The following is a 14,724-nucleotide window of genomic DNA, read 5'->3' on the forward strand; positions in this document are numbered from 1 at the left end:
ATGGAGGTGACACTATGCCACACTATTAAAGAGCAGACTATCCCTGATCCAGACAAAGTCACATTTAAATCTCGTGGCAAGCGTTCCTGCACAGGCTTACTAACACTTGCATTGCTATATTACAACTGGAGTACATTGCCAGAACTATCCAGACTAAATGTTAAAAACACCTCTTAATCATTTTTGAAAACTCAGAAGCTATTAGACAATGAATTATCTTAAGGCAACCATGGCCCAAGATTAATTAACACTCTGAAGAACAAATACTTCTTGTCTCCTAAGTTTTCCTACTTTCTCTGTAACATGCAATTTCACAAGTTTGGAACATGTCTTTGCAAGTCAATATGAAATCTGCAGAGACACCCTAATGTGCTAAATAGATCTGGATAAGAGACTTGTGCTGCCAATTTATGGGACAAACAGCCAAAAACCTGCAGAAATCAAAACTTCGATTCTAAAAAAAATATGTGGTTATTCGCAACCATATATTATGAGTTATATTCACAAAGGGAATGTTAAAGACTCTTGGATTTAAAGTGGAAGGCAGATGTTACTATGAAAAGTGAAATACTACAGCAGTGTTTTCCCATGCATTTGTACCTACAAAGTCTGACTTGGCATGGGCAAGGCTGGAAACCTGAAAGCCTTGAAATGCTTTATTCTTGGAAGTGTCTTTTGTTTTGTTGGTTATGAGTACCTTAAACCAGCCACTGGCAGCTCTTTCACAACTAAAAAACAATCGACAGGCTGCATTTAAACCCAGGAAGTGTTAAGGCCCTGACACAAGGTCAATCCCAAGTTAATTTAATAATAAACCACACATGCACTAGTACTGGTTAATGTGCTACAGTGTGAGAGCAGTATATAAAACCACTAAATCTTCTCCATCTTGGGTAAAGCTACTTTGGATGTCAATCAAGTCTTGTACCTACAGGCACAACTGAACCATACACTACTGAATTTTAGGTTTCAAACTCACATGAATCACGTATTTCTGCTACAGGTAACCAGCTTCAAAATAAAATTGAAGACTGCTGGAGAGCTATGATTTGGGCAAATATTTTATATCCTCTTCTCTATTCATTTATGCCCCATTCTCATGGGCCACAGCAGTCTTTCAAAACTGTAAACTAAAACCTTCCAGGCTGTCTTACATTTTTATGACCATCTTTTCTCACAAGTCTATCTTTAGCTTACAGTCATGCAGCATTTAACCAGTGCAGAGGCTTCAATATGTGTGGAATTCACATTAATTTCACAGTAAGACTAAGGTGTGGGCCATGTTAAAAAATCTATACTGGTGTTCATATGATGCAACAGGATGTGATTGGTTTTGTAGTCAAGTGTATGCTCCCTAAGTTAAAGTAACCAGTTTTAAAGGAAATGGATCCATATTGGCAGTATTACTGGGGTTTAACTATGGTGGTTTCTTTAAAGGGACAACTTTGTTGTGTAGACAAGGTCTAGATTAGTCATTGAAATTTACACTGAAAGTTCCTGTTACAGCAAGAAACTGTACTTGAGTTCCTAGAATACTAGGCCCTATTCTTCTGGTTTTCTAAGGCACCTACATTATCAGCTAGCTCTTCAAGAGTTCCAGAAACTCTCAGGGCATCCAGAGAGGCTTCCAGGCTTAATGCTCTAGGGCTCTTCAAAGGCTCTGGGAAATGAGATTATACATATGGTGACAGAAAAAACACAACTCCAATAAAAAAAAAAAAAAACAACCCAACCCTCCACAGCTTGTTTTAAATGAATATACTAGATTTGATTTTATCTTAAAGACTTTCTGGTTTTATCAGACTTCTCTGACAACACTGGAAGCCAGAAATGTGGATGCTACATATGTGGGCATGAGCTACTTAATATCTAGATAACTAACAGCAGTTAAGCCACAAAAGTACAAATTCCCATGAAGGTCTTCAAGTACTCTGCAGAATTAGATGGCTCATGTCAAGGCCTGTAACTGTGCAGCTTCCCTATTTTCTAGCAAAACAGATTAAAACTTCCTTCAGCATACTGCAATCGTTACATACCAAAAGTGTATCTTAAATACGAACAATTTACATGCAGTCTTCTGATTTTTAAGAAGCTGAAACAACAGCTACAACAGATGTGAGATACCTGCATATTTCAAAGCAATGGTAATGCTGCAGCACCTTGACTGTCAATGCTGCTGTGCTGATCCAGTGTATTTCTATTCTAGCTTCAGCAACAACTGCTGTCCATAAGCACAGCTCCTATTTTATACCAGTAAAGCAACTTCCTCACACGCAGTCCAGCTGCAAATGACAGTGCTGTTTTAGAACATAACCTGTGCATCACGTTTTCCTTTGGCACTTCAAGATTTTCAGCAGGAGATCCCTTCAGAGGCAGTTATGGTGGTCAGACTCAAACTATGCAGGTGTCTAGTTTTCATTTCACCTTCATAAACTCCTTTGTGACACTTCTATTTATTTTAGTATTGCTGTTTCTGTCCTTGCCCTTCTCAATCGTCTTCATGCTCCCTATCTTTCTAGTTCTCTTCCTGTACTGTTTATTATACTCAGATCTAAAATTATGCTAAGATTTTGCAGACTTCACTTATTTCTTAACACTGATTTCAACTCCTGTCCAACACATGAACTGTTCACTGTCTCTATACTTAAGTACATAAATGTATTTTCATTTTATTAATGTGACAGCAGAAACTAGACTGGTATTTATATCCATTTTAAACAGCGTATCAGCATATATTGATGGCTTCTGGCTTTATATGGACAAGACAGGGCTTTTGTAGTTTCTGTATTGTCTCTTAAATTAAGTGTGATACAGGTGGTCATCAGCCACAACACTGTTCAAGAGAAAAAACAGCAGTGAACATGATTTTCCAACACTGCAATGAATTTTTGACAGAACTGATTCTTCTATAACCTCAGAAACACAATCAGATATTTACCATGGAAAAATAAAACTTGTGTACTGCTTGGGATATTTGACAGGAATAACCTACGAATCCACTTTAAGCACTAGAGTTTCTGCAGTACTACAGGACGTGCCTCTGAGAGGATATTTCAGGCCTGAGAGAAGTATCCAACAGCAAATCATGGCTCAACTACAAATTCAACCTTTAAAATTGCAATTATTATAAATGAAGTCAAAATACAGAGGAGCCTAGGGAGGAGAAAAAGAAGGGAAAAAAAAAAAGCAGGGGTTAAGAATGCTCAAATTCTGACTCTAGTAACCTCAAAACTGTTTGAGACACTGAAGAAGCAGTGCTGATAGTAGCTGAACTGAATTAAAAGCTAACACTGAAAGGAGTTGCTCTTGCATCTCCTACCTCCTGCTCCTGGCTTTGTTCCATCCTTTGTAATTTATCTGGTACTTACTGAACATGGTTCAACTCACTGATCTGCACGACCTTTTACTAACTCAAAAGACAGTAACATTGTTTGATTTCCTGATTCAGTTTGCAGCTGTGAAAGTACTTATGCTGGCACAGGATAGTGAGGCAGGAATATCAGACTAGAGTCAGTGTCTCCCAGTACTTATGTAGAACATTCAGTCCTGATTTTGGTCTAGTTTTAGTTAGAAATATGTATCAGCTGTGGCTATCGCTTTTGAAATCCAGATCACCCACAGTAGTGGTGGTTAACAAACAAATGTGATCCTTGTCTGTCAGTCCTAGCTTTTGTTCCTGTGAATAGTCACTGACCACAGTAAGTATTCAGTCTAAAACAATGTCTTTACACCAGCTTTTGGGCCATGCAAAGGAGTTAAGAGCATTAAATTCTGCTCTAACCTTGGGGAAAGCATTTAATACCTCTCTGCTTGTCTTAGTTTCAGCTGGGATAGAGTTAATTTTCTTCCTAGTGCTGTGCTTTGGATTTAGGATGAGAATAATGTTGATAACAACACTAATGTTTTAGTTGTAGCTAAAATGCTTACCCTGATCAAGGACTTTTCAGTCTGTCACGCTCTGTCAAGTGAGGAGGGGCACAAGAAGCCAGGAGGAAGCAGAGACAGGACACCTGACCCAAACTAGCCAAAGAGGTATTCCATACCACAGCGTGTCATGCCCAGTGTATAAATTGGGGAGAATTACCTGGGGAGAATTACCTGGAAGGCCAGATCATTGTTTACGTCAGGTTGGGTATCAGTCAGTGGGTGGTGAGCAATTGTATTGTACATCACTTTTCTTGGGCTTTACTCATCTCTCTCAATTTTCATTACAATTATTATTTTTATATTTTACTTCATTTTAGTTAACTTTTTGTATCTCAGACCACATGTGTTACCTTATTCCAATTCTCCTCCCCATCACAGTGGGGGAAGTGAACAAATAGCTGCCTGGTACTTTGCTGCTGTCTGGGGTTAAACCATGCCACTGCTGCAATCCATCACTTTGAAAACATGAATAATGATAATTTTGTTCTCTCTTAATGATGATATGAAGATAAGTATGTTTTATAAATAAGAGGTTTCTCAATACTATGGTCATTGGCAAGACATGAATACCCTATTACTTCAGTATTAAAATATTAGTAATTTTGATATTAAAAGTACATTTTACTTCAGCAGCTGTACTTCTGAAAGAAAAATAATTTCCTTTTAGGAACTTTGATTTTTTGTTCCCATCCTTGCAAACATTTTTTCATCACTAAGCCCAGTAATTGTTATTGTGGCCTAGTCACGTAACTGACCATGTGCACCATGCACTCCTCCAAACTTTTCTGAAGCTTCAGGCATTTCCCTGTGACTTAGATGGACATAAGTCTACTTCCTTCACATAAATCTGTAAATATGTAAAATCTTACACTCTTTCCCGCAATCACTGCCAATCACAAACAATTAACTATTAAAACAAAGGCTTTTGTTGCCGGACTCAAGGTCTTACTTACCTTTTCTTTCTGATCTACTTCCAGAGCAGCTTAGTCGATGAGATTAACATACCCTGGGGAGGGGGAAGGAGGGGCAGGGGCATTAAAAGCATAACAGCATGAACCACCTTCTTCCACTGCCCACGACGGCCGCGGTACTACCGAGCTTCAGCCGCCGAGGGGACGGAAGCGAAGCCGCAGCCGGGTTTAGCTGGGGGCGTTCCGGCCTTCGCAGCCCTAGTCCGACTCAGCCACCTAATGCCTTCAAAACGCCACCCGCGGTGCGCATGAGAGGACTTCCCTCCACGTCCGGAGGTGACAACGGGCAGGTCGCCGGGGGCGACCTTGCCTTTCCGTGCCTCGGACCAGCCGCTCCACACTCTCCTCAGCCCGAGGGGCGGCACCTGCCCGGCAGCACTAACCCCCGTGGAGTCGAAGCCGGCGCCGGCGCCGACCTTCCCATCAGCCGCAGGCAGCCCTATTTTCCTGCGGGCTCGTTTGTCCCCACGGCGGTACGGCAACGCGGGTGGCTCCGCCACAGCCTCTTCGCGAGTGCGCTCCTCCACGCCCTGTGCTTCCACGTTTCCCGCCAGTAAGGTCTCGGGCCAGGAGCCCGGTACTGCTGTCCTCCCACCTCACCAGCCGCGAACCCGGCCCCTCAGGCAACCTGCGTACCTGACCCCCACCCAGCCTGGCGGGCTTACCGGTGGCACTATGCACACGCCAGGGTAATGGCCGCGACCCCCGCCGGTGCCGTCCGGTCTGCGCTGCCGCCCCGAGCCGCCCCGCCCCGCCGGTGCTGCCCGGCCCCCCGCGCTGCGCTGCGCCGCGCCGCGCCGCGCCGCGCCGCGCCTCCCCACCGCCCCGGCCCGCCTCCACCTTCCTTCTCCCTTCCCCAGCACCGCTCCGAGTCTTACGCACCGCGGCTTGTGCTTGCCGGCATTTTCCCGTTTTTGTCGGCGCTCCCGCTAGGGTCTTTCTTTCCTGCGGAGTGGCAGAGGCGGGACCCGCCGCGCCGGATTGCGCGGAGGACCCTTCCAGCAGCCCGCGGCTCCGGGTAAAGGAGAGGAAGCTTCCCTCGCTGCTGTAAGGACCAGGCCTTTGGTTGGCAGTTCGGGAGGCGAAGTCAGGTACTGCCACGGAAGTCCCTTCCCCGAGCCGGGGGCATACACGGCTGCTGCGGGCAGGCAGGGTGCCCTAATGGCCAGGCATCAGCAGTTTTACTCCTGCCAGGCTCAGAAACTGAGTTTTCAGCTCGAAAAATGGGCAGAGCTGCTTTTACAGTCTCTGTCAACCGCAGCACTTGCCCATCGAAAGGACAGTTATTGTTTAAACGCTTTTTGTGTGTTTTCCTTGAGGCCTCAGCAGATGGAGGCTGTGGCAGCAGTGCGGCTATGACAGAACCTGACACTTGACAGCTTGTCAGGGAAATTAATGTTCTTGATATTTTGCCAGGACAGTCTGGCACTGAAGGCAGCTCGGCCTGTATAAACACCAAGTTTTCTAGCCACTGGGCTAATCAAGGTTAGCAAACAGTCTCTCTTGTTTTCTAGGAACTAAGCCTCAGGCGATTGAGAAACTGCCCAAATTATCTTCAACAAATCACTGCCATCGTGTGGGTTACTTCGTCAGTAGCCCTTCTAAAGCCTCACACTGTCATTTTTACTGCCTTCCGGAATACTCTTGAAGGCTGCTCCTTACAGTTAAATAGGGTGTTTTACACAAAAGTGAGAGGATTCCTACTCCAAGACCATCTTCTGTTGAAAAAGAATGAAAAACAAAACCTCCAAACAAAACATAAACAGAAAAAGTTACTTGCAGACCCGTTGGTCCCTACTGAGGTGGACTGGAGTTACTGGTAGTTGTCCAGTATCAACAATGAGCTCCTAACAGATTACCTGGAGGGCTATGCTGAGCTGCGGTAGTTGCTTGCACTCTCCATGTGTATGATGTTGTTTTTCTCTGTTCTGCATGTTAGCATGCTCTGCACCCATGACCACACACTGAAAACGCTTTGGTTATGTTTCAGTGAACAGCAGCTGATGGTCTGTTCTTTTTAAGTGCCTGTATGCCAAGCAGGAATTTTGAAACATATTAGTGGGATAAAAATACGTCTACATGAAGAAAGTCTGTAACAGCTGCCTTGAAACTACGTTTATTCTTCTGGGCGGGAAAAGATACCCAGTTCTGTCTCTTTGCAGGATCTACCACCTTTGCTGGCTCAGGTGCTGTAGGAAAGAAGATGCAACTCTGGGTAGGGCAGAGGAAGCTGCTGCAAGATGCAAGGTGGTAATAGGCCTGCCAGAAAAGTTACTTTAATATTTCATAGGTTAACATACTGATTTATTGGAACTTCCAGGTTAGCAGAGGTGTTCAGGAAAAAGATCACACAGCTTTTAACAAAATAGCCACCTGTTCCGTTACCACATCAGAGGTATAAATAATTTGTATGCAGAGTCCCACATTTCCTATTTTTTATGCATGTTGGTCCATTCTATAAGCTTGCAACTACAGAAGGCCTAGTTTTGTTTCCCTTGTTTGCCAGTTGTAATAGTAACAGTTGCCTTGATCAGGCCTGCACATCAGTGTGCTGCAAAAATACCCAATCAAACCATAAATGAGGTGGCTTGGCTACCAGAAAGAGCATAGCTGCCTTAGTGCAGTGCTGTGCAATTTAATTAGATGTGTTGAAGCAGGGTATTTGAGCTGTTTGAAGAAGTAGGTCTGACTGGGTGGGTGAGAGGCTTTACTGGTGCTTGCTTAGCTATCACACACATGTATTTTCACTTTTATTCTTTTGTACTACTTTTATTTTGTACTGTCCAGTAGTACAAATGATCTTGATCCCAAGCATGCAAATCATCCAGCATGTCTAAAGTGTAATTAAACTCTCACCTACCGAGTATCCTATGGAAGAGTAACTACAGAGAAGACAGTCACCAGAGATAATGCTTGATAGAGAAATCTCACTGATAGCTTTTCTCTGGGGAGGTAATAACACGTGAGTGTCATCCACAAGTATATATCCCTTTTTTTGCCAGAGAGGCCTGCAGGTGTCTCTCATCTCCTGAACTACCACATGAAAAGGGAGAACTATGGGTATGTGAGAGACATTGCAGGGAACAGTTGAAGAGCTCTTTAGCCTTCTGTGTTCTTCAAACTCTCAATCTGTTCATGGCTGCAATAATCTTGCAAGTACAAGCATGAGCAGCTCTTCCAGCTGTGCTCACATTGGCACTGGTTGGGACAGATGAAAGAGAGGAACTATATCATGGGAACTGTCAGGTAAACATGCTTGCAGACTGAAAACTTTCCCACAAACACCTGGAAGGAAGAGGGAGATTTGTCACAGCATGCCACGAGACATTTCCCAGAGTACCTCAAGGTAATGAAATGCTAAGGACCTGGGTATAATTCCCCAGACATTCCAGTGTCAAATCCACATAAACAGCAGTGCCAGAAGGGATTTGGGTTTGTAAGATGTAGATGGTTATCCTTATTGCAGCCTGAATGCTCCTGAATCAGCTTAGTGAGTAAAGGTGCATATATATCAGGTCAGTGAAGTACCTGCGTACACATAAATAATGATATACTATGATATGCAGTCTGCTTTAAATATCTTTGAAGATGTGGTAGCTTATTAGTCATAATTTGTAGCCAGAAAGGGACTTGATTATCAACCAGTAATTTGATTGTCTTTTTTCTCCTTAGCTCAGCAGTAAACCCAGATAATTTACCTGTAGCAGAGATTTCACCGAAACCCTTAAATTTTAGATTACATTGTGTTATTGCTTAAAAGGTCATTGGCTAAATGATGCTTTTAGAGTCCTACCCAATGTTATATGCGAAACCCCAATATTTTGCCAGTGCAAATTAAAGCTGTCTGTTGTGCATTTGCACTAAGGTAGTCTCTTACTACAGGATCCTCAGATGTCTTTCCTGATGGGACTCCTGTCTGACTCAGTTTACGGGATGATGGATGCACAGTGAATGAGGCAGCTGTTTATTTTTTCTACTCTATGTGTGGCTATAACCTTTATTTACTGTACACCATGTACGTCTGTTTCGCTTTCCTCCTAGAGGAGATTCTGTTCATCACTTGACTAAGCATTTTATAAATGTTCATTAATATTCCTTCACAGCTTGCTGTGAGACCAGAAGGTATTACTACTTCCATGTTAAAAATGAAAAAAAAAACAAAACAAAACAAGGGAGAAGCAGCACCACAATGTGAAAGTGTTTGCTAGTGATTCTGAGACTACCTGCTCAGTTTGAAAGAGCTAACTTTCTTTTTCTGTTTTTACAGGGCAAGATATGTTCTGTGTAAATTATGTACTTCTGGCAGATCTTGAGAGGAGTAGGTACGTAAATATTATGGGAACTTTCCTGAAAGGCACCTTCGGGGCCATTGAATCTATTCCCTTGTTATTGCAAGCATGACATGTAATCTGGTTCATAAGTTGATTGAGCTTTATCTTTAAAGTAATAATTAGGTATTTTGTTCATATTACTGTATTAGAAAACTGTTCCAGAATATGGTTGCTGTGAGGGTTAAAAATTAGCTTCTAAACCCAATCTCATACCATTTGCTCTTATACTAGCAGTGACCACTGTTTTAATGGTTTAAAGAGTTCTTTTTTGTTCCTGGTGTTTATCCATCCACCTTTGTTTTGCTAAAGTAAACCAGATAAGAATGACTTATATCAAACCAAATGAAGGCTAACTAAATCATGAATAAAAGTAAAGGTGTAGTGTAGTTTAACAAATCCATTCAGTTAATGTTGGATAAGTTGCCATGACATAGTTTATACAGACAAGTTTTAAGGGAGTAACTGTAGTATTCACTCATGCAGTCCTCATACTTTGCCTGTGGTTTATACCATTACGTTTAGCCAATTGCAGAATGACAGGAATCAGGAAGCTTGTTTTATATCTCCATTCTTGAGGGCAATTACTAGCAGTCAGTAGCCATTATTATTACTGATGTAGCATTTACTTATATACCACTCACTGAGTTTTAGCCATCATGTGTATTAGGAACTTCCATTGTGAAAGTCACTAAGATGATGGAACTTTCTGTTGTTCTAGGGATTTTCATTCTGTGGCCCGTTCTGCAGAAAGTAACTTATCAACTGGAATTAAAGAATCTGAAAGAGCACTTTTAAGGGGCTCTAATTACCAGGAAAAGCAGAAAATTATCTTAAATGAGACATCATCATCTTACTGCAGCTCCTAATGGAGCAGGAATTTACTACTTGGCATTAGAACTTTCTACACTAAGGAAGCTGACTTGGTAATCTATAGTGAGACTCCAGCCTCTATCAACTGAGGTTCACTGTTCTGCTGAACTAACATGGGCCTATTGAATAAGAAGAAACAAAACTATAAAGAAGAGGAACATCATCTGCTACTTCTGGGATGATGGGAAAGCGTGTATGGTTGGGAAGTAGTAGTAGCCAAGTGGAATTTCACATAGGCAGCTTTGATGCACTTGGATAAATTGCTTTATCCCTTCTTTTTCTGTTTACTGTGGTGTGGCAATTTCCCATGGCTAATCTTCAGCCTTATCTTATCCACAGCTGTAAACTTGTTATTAGCTTGTTTACACTGCTACAGTTTTATTGTGCATCAGAAGGCTTTTGATACACGCTTACGATATGTACTTCTGTGTCTTCCTTTCCATTGTATATATAAACAAGTTGACTTGTTGATTTTATCTGGTCCATAAAACAACTCTAATTCTGCATCTCTTTTAACCAAACCGCTCTATTGGCTCATAAAATGAGCTGAATCAGTATTACAAAATGGGCTATTTTGTAAATGTTGCTTTTTTCTCTTTGCTTGTAGAAATTTATTGTTTGGGTTATAATTTTCCTCAAGGATTTTTTTTTCCCACTTTTCTTTTACAGTTTTTCTAACTCATAATTTCTGCTGAACAGATTATTCCAGTTTGCCAAACAAAATTTGTCACTATTTTAACATAGTTGCTTATATCTACTACATCCATTTCTTTAATAAATAAAAATAATTCAGTAGATGGATATGAAGATGCCACTTGGACTTTCAATTCTCTCAGGTATTTTCCACAAGGGAAAATTCATGGCTGTTTTTTCATAAGATAGTTAATCTAATTTTGGGAAAGCTAGTATCATATCAAAAGTGTACTAACTGACTCCACCTTACTGAGTTGGATACAGGCATGCAGAGATGGGATTTATTCTTTAATGGGAGTCTAGGCACATCTTCAGTGAAGTCTGTTTGATTGCTATTTTCCATGGAAAAGAGAAGGGCAGAAGTAGGAGGAAGATGTGAAAAGCTGCTGCTTATCTGTTAGAGACCCCAAAGAATTACAGGCTTTCTGGGCAGCATAGTATGCTGCCAAACTGGACACAGAATGAGAAAGGTTTATAAATCCCAAGGCCATTTGCCTTGAAAGCAAGTTAGCTGTATTTATCCCGGAAGGGATTCAGTGGTAAAAAAGCACTGCTGTGCCATAATGTCAAAGGTACTCTTAACAGGGACATAGCTGTATAAACAATGTTTTTTCTTAGTCTGTTAAAATTACCTTCCCTTTATATGCCCTTGTTTGAAACAAACTCTGTCAGAAAAAAAAAACCAACAGTTTTGCCAGAGTAACTATTTGACCAACAGCTGTTTTCATTACCTTAAAGTACTGATAAAAACAAAATCTGTAGTAGCTATCATAGTAGCTCTCAAAGTAGTCTAATAAATACAGTCTATGAATTCCTTGTGTGAATGATGGGAGATGTACCTGGTACTGCGTTTACTATTTTAGGAATACTTTCTCCCCACTGCCATTATGACGTGTGGTGCAACTTGCTATGCAACATATTCCAGTCTCTGCTAATTGTTGTTTACTAGCAGGGCTAAGAGTCACCATAATCTACCCAGAGGGCATTTTCTTTTATCTTCATGATGTCCAAAAAATTTTGCAAAGCACCAACATGCTCTTATCATTTATTATTAATATTAAAATATTAAAGTTAGGCTTAAAGAAGGGGAGAAATATTTGGTTTTTTGTTTTACTGCATCTGCCCTAAAAGGGTTTATTAATTTTCTGTTGTTGTTGCCTTTTTGCATTCCATCCATTGCAATCATTAGACTTGCATATGGTGAGTAAAATTCCGGCCCTGATGTGTATGATATTTAGTTTACCTAAAACTCTTAAGCATGAAGAAAGGAATAGAAATGTAGAGAAACAGAAATGTTAACAATAGATTTTTCCTTATAAAATGGTAGCAATATATTGGATGAAAATTAACTGTCTGCATGTTCCCTGAGCATGGGATAAAATAATGAACCAGAATTGTGTAAAAGGAGAGTTGGGAGAATATTAATAGAGAGTCTGGAGGACAAGAGATGAAGGCTCCTCCCAGTCCTGTCAAAGAAGCTCATGCAAGGGAGTGTGTCTTAGGGACAGGAGAGGGAAGACAAAGTCTGTGCCTGCCCAGCTGTGAACAGGAGACGGTGACCAGTGATCCTCATGAGCATAGAGTCCCATTTACTGACACCAGTTTGTCTTGAGTTATGAGCTGTTATTTTTGTGGGTATATGCCTCAGGCCAAGTACAGACTCTTCTAGTCCAAGCTATTCCCCTGCCTCTGTTGTGCAGAGTACTAGGTGTGATGCCAGCTCCTGGCCCTTCCACTATCTCAGCTAGGCTAGTGTCAAGATGTATACAGTACAGATATTTAAAAATCCCTTTAATACTAACTTGTTTTATTTAGAATATAAACAAGATTTTTCCCCTCTGATGCTTCAAAATATGCTCGGAGAGTCTCTGCCAATAGCAATTCCTCACTGAAATTCTTGCACTGTGGCAGAGCTCTTTTGAATGGTATCTTTAGTACGTTCTTGTCTGTGAAAGGCAGTACAGAGTTTGGTATATAAATTGTGTGTCTCTAAGGTGACATTGAACCCTGAGCAAGTGCCTCACAACTATTGCTAGGTCTTCAGTGCAATCTGTTGGAAGGGTAGAATTATTACAGAAGGCAACAAGATGATTTTGAAATTTCAGAGTGAGAAATCAAGAACATTTAAGGTAATCTTTCTTGTTACACCTCTTTACTAGAAAAAGGTAGGGAAGATAAAGACAAGTATAAAGCTATAGACATAGACTGTATCCACTGTGTATGGCATGTGGTATTTTTCGTGTCTCATAGAGTGAATACATGAGTATTATATTTACAGAATGGGGGAGGGAAGAACCAAAACTTGTCATGCTTTTATATGCTTAAATTTTACAAGTAAAATTATTTAAAAACCTGATGTCTTGTTCAGGAACTAGCTGATAAAGTACGTTCTGCACATCAGTGTCATGTTGTTCATCCAGCCTTACTATGAACTCCTCTGGCTGCTCAGATTGTAAAAATGAAGTAGACATAATTATTTTCAATCTCCTTCAGCTGTAGCATATCACTATGAACATGTTTATGCGTAAGCTTCTGCAAAAGCTTTCAAGATTCCTGGTTTAATAATGAAAGTGTTTCACTGATTGCTACTCATGTCAAGCTCTAGTTTCAGCACCAGTTTAATCTTTCATCTCACCTAAAGTGTGGGTTGCCAGAAGGGGTAGTTTCGTCCTCCCTCTCGGTCTCAGCAACAAAGGTCTCTTCTGTCAGAAGTGGTGCTCTGTTCCAACCTGGCTGAAATCTAATCCATGAAAAAATAAATTGTGCAAAAATAACAGTTTTCAGCCATGTCAGTTGCAGTTTCATCCTGCAGCCCAGGCACCCTAGTGCTGGTGTGAGGGATGGTGAGAGGAAGCAGAGCTGGCAACAGGGGTTAGAGAACCAGTGGGATCTCCCTTTTCCATGGCAACCTGCATTTAGCTCACCATAATCTGAACTGCAACCTCCTGTTTCATCTGCATTTAAAAAGCCCACTTACTGCTCCCTCCATGTTGGTAAAATGCACAACTATCTATTATTTATATTGACATGCCAATTTTATAGTTCCTTGGGAGAACAGAGTTATACTAGTACTCAGCTGCTCTCCCCAACTGCACATAATTAGAGCAAAGTAAAAAACCTTTATACTGCTATAATATTAAGAACCTCTGATTATTAAATTACTTCCCAGTTGTTAATTATTGCCATTCTTCCAAAACGAAGTACAAGAAAAGGATTCCTTTTAAAATTGGTTTAATTAGTGCAGTTTAGTTTGTGGGTTATCTGTAAAAGCAAGAAAAACCCTCTCTAAGTCAGCAGCAATGTGAAGAATATAATACAACGTTTGCTCCACTTTTCTCTCTCATAAAGCTGCTTCTTTTCTTGCTGCTCTGGAGTCTCGCCTACCTACTTAACTGTTGTCAAAGCTTCCCTCCTTGTCTCTGATTTTGTGGTTATTTCACAGCTTAGCTTCAGAGGGGTGGAGTGGCTTATTGCTTCTGTGGTACAGAAGCATGAAGAGCAGGTATTTTTAAGACCTAAGACTTGATGGTGGATCCAAACAATGCAAGTCCAAACAAACTCTGAACTGCTAAACGCCGGCTTTGTATGTCGTACTTCGTAGTTGTACATGGGCTCTAAAACATGGGCTTAGCTTACTCAGACGTGGTTTCCTTTCAGAGTCTGGTTTTGCTTTTCATATGTCAGTAGGCTGAATCCAAAGTATTATTCTAAACTACACATCTATGAAAAATGAAAGTCTTTTGTTCTTCAGACCTGCAAAGATTAAGGTGCTTTGAAAGTGTTCACTGAGATTGTGTCAGAGAGAATGTGTTCCTCTTTTATGTGTTCCTCTCTTTCATGTGTTACATGTTTGCTCTCTCGCATTTGTTACTTGTTTCATCCCTTTAAACAAGTGAGTAGAAGACTTGTTACCTTTCTCCTTATTCCCTGCA

The 14,724-nt window shown here is 41.1% G+C and overlaps 1 protein-coding gene across 2 annotated transcripts in view; it reads right to left on the reverse strand.

Moving 5' to 3' along the window:
• The window catches only part of ATP10D (ATPase phospholipid transporting 10D (putative)), a 125,778-nt gene that overhangs the window by 42,583 nt on the left and 68,471 nt on the right, over positions 1-14,724 (reverse strand). Inside the window, exon 1 of one of the 2 annotated variants that reach the window (XM_061353078.1) lies at positions 5,564-5,609. The exons of the other annotated variant lie outside the window; for it this stretch is intronic. The gene's annotated coding sequence lies outside the window, so the exon portion shown is untranslated. Of the gene's footprint in view, positions 1-5,563; positions 5,610-14,724 lie in introns of those variants that run through there. 2 annotated transcript variants of the gene reach the window in all.

Source organism: Neopsephotus bourkii, unplaced genomic scaffold (assembly GCF_033783945.1).
Source record: "Neopsephotus bourkii isolate Nb327-2 ecotype Australia unplaced genomic scaffold, CSIRO-AGI_Nbou_v1 NB_54, whole genome shotgun sequence".
NCBI lineage: Eukaryota > Metazoa > Chordata > Aves > Psittaciformes > Psittacidae > Neopsephotus > Neopsephotus bourkii.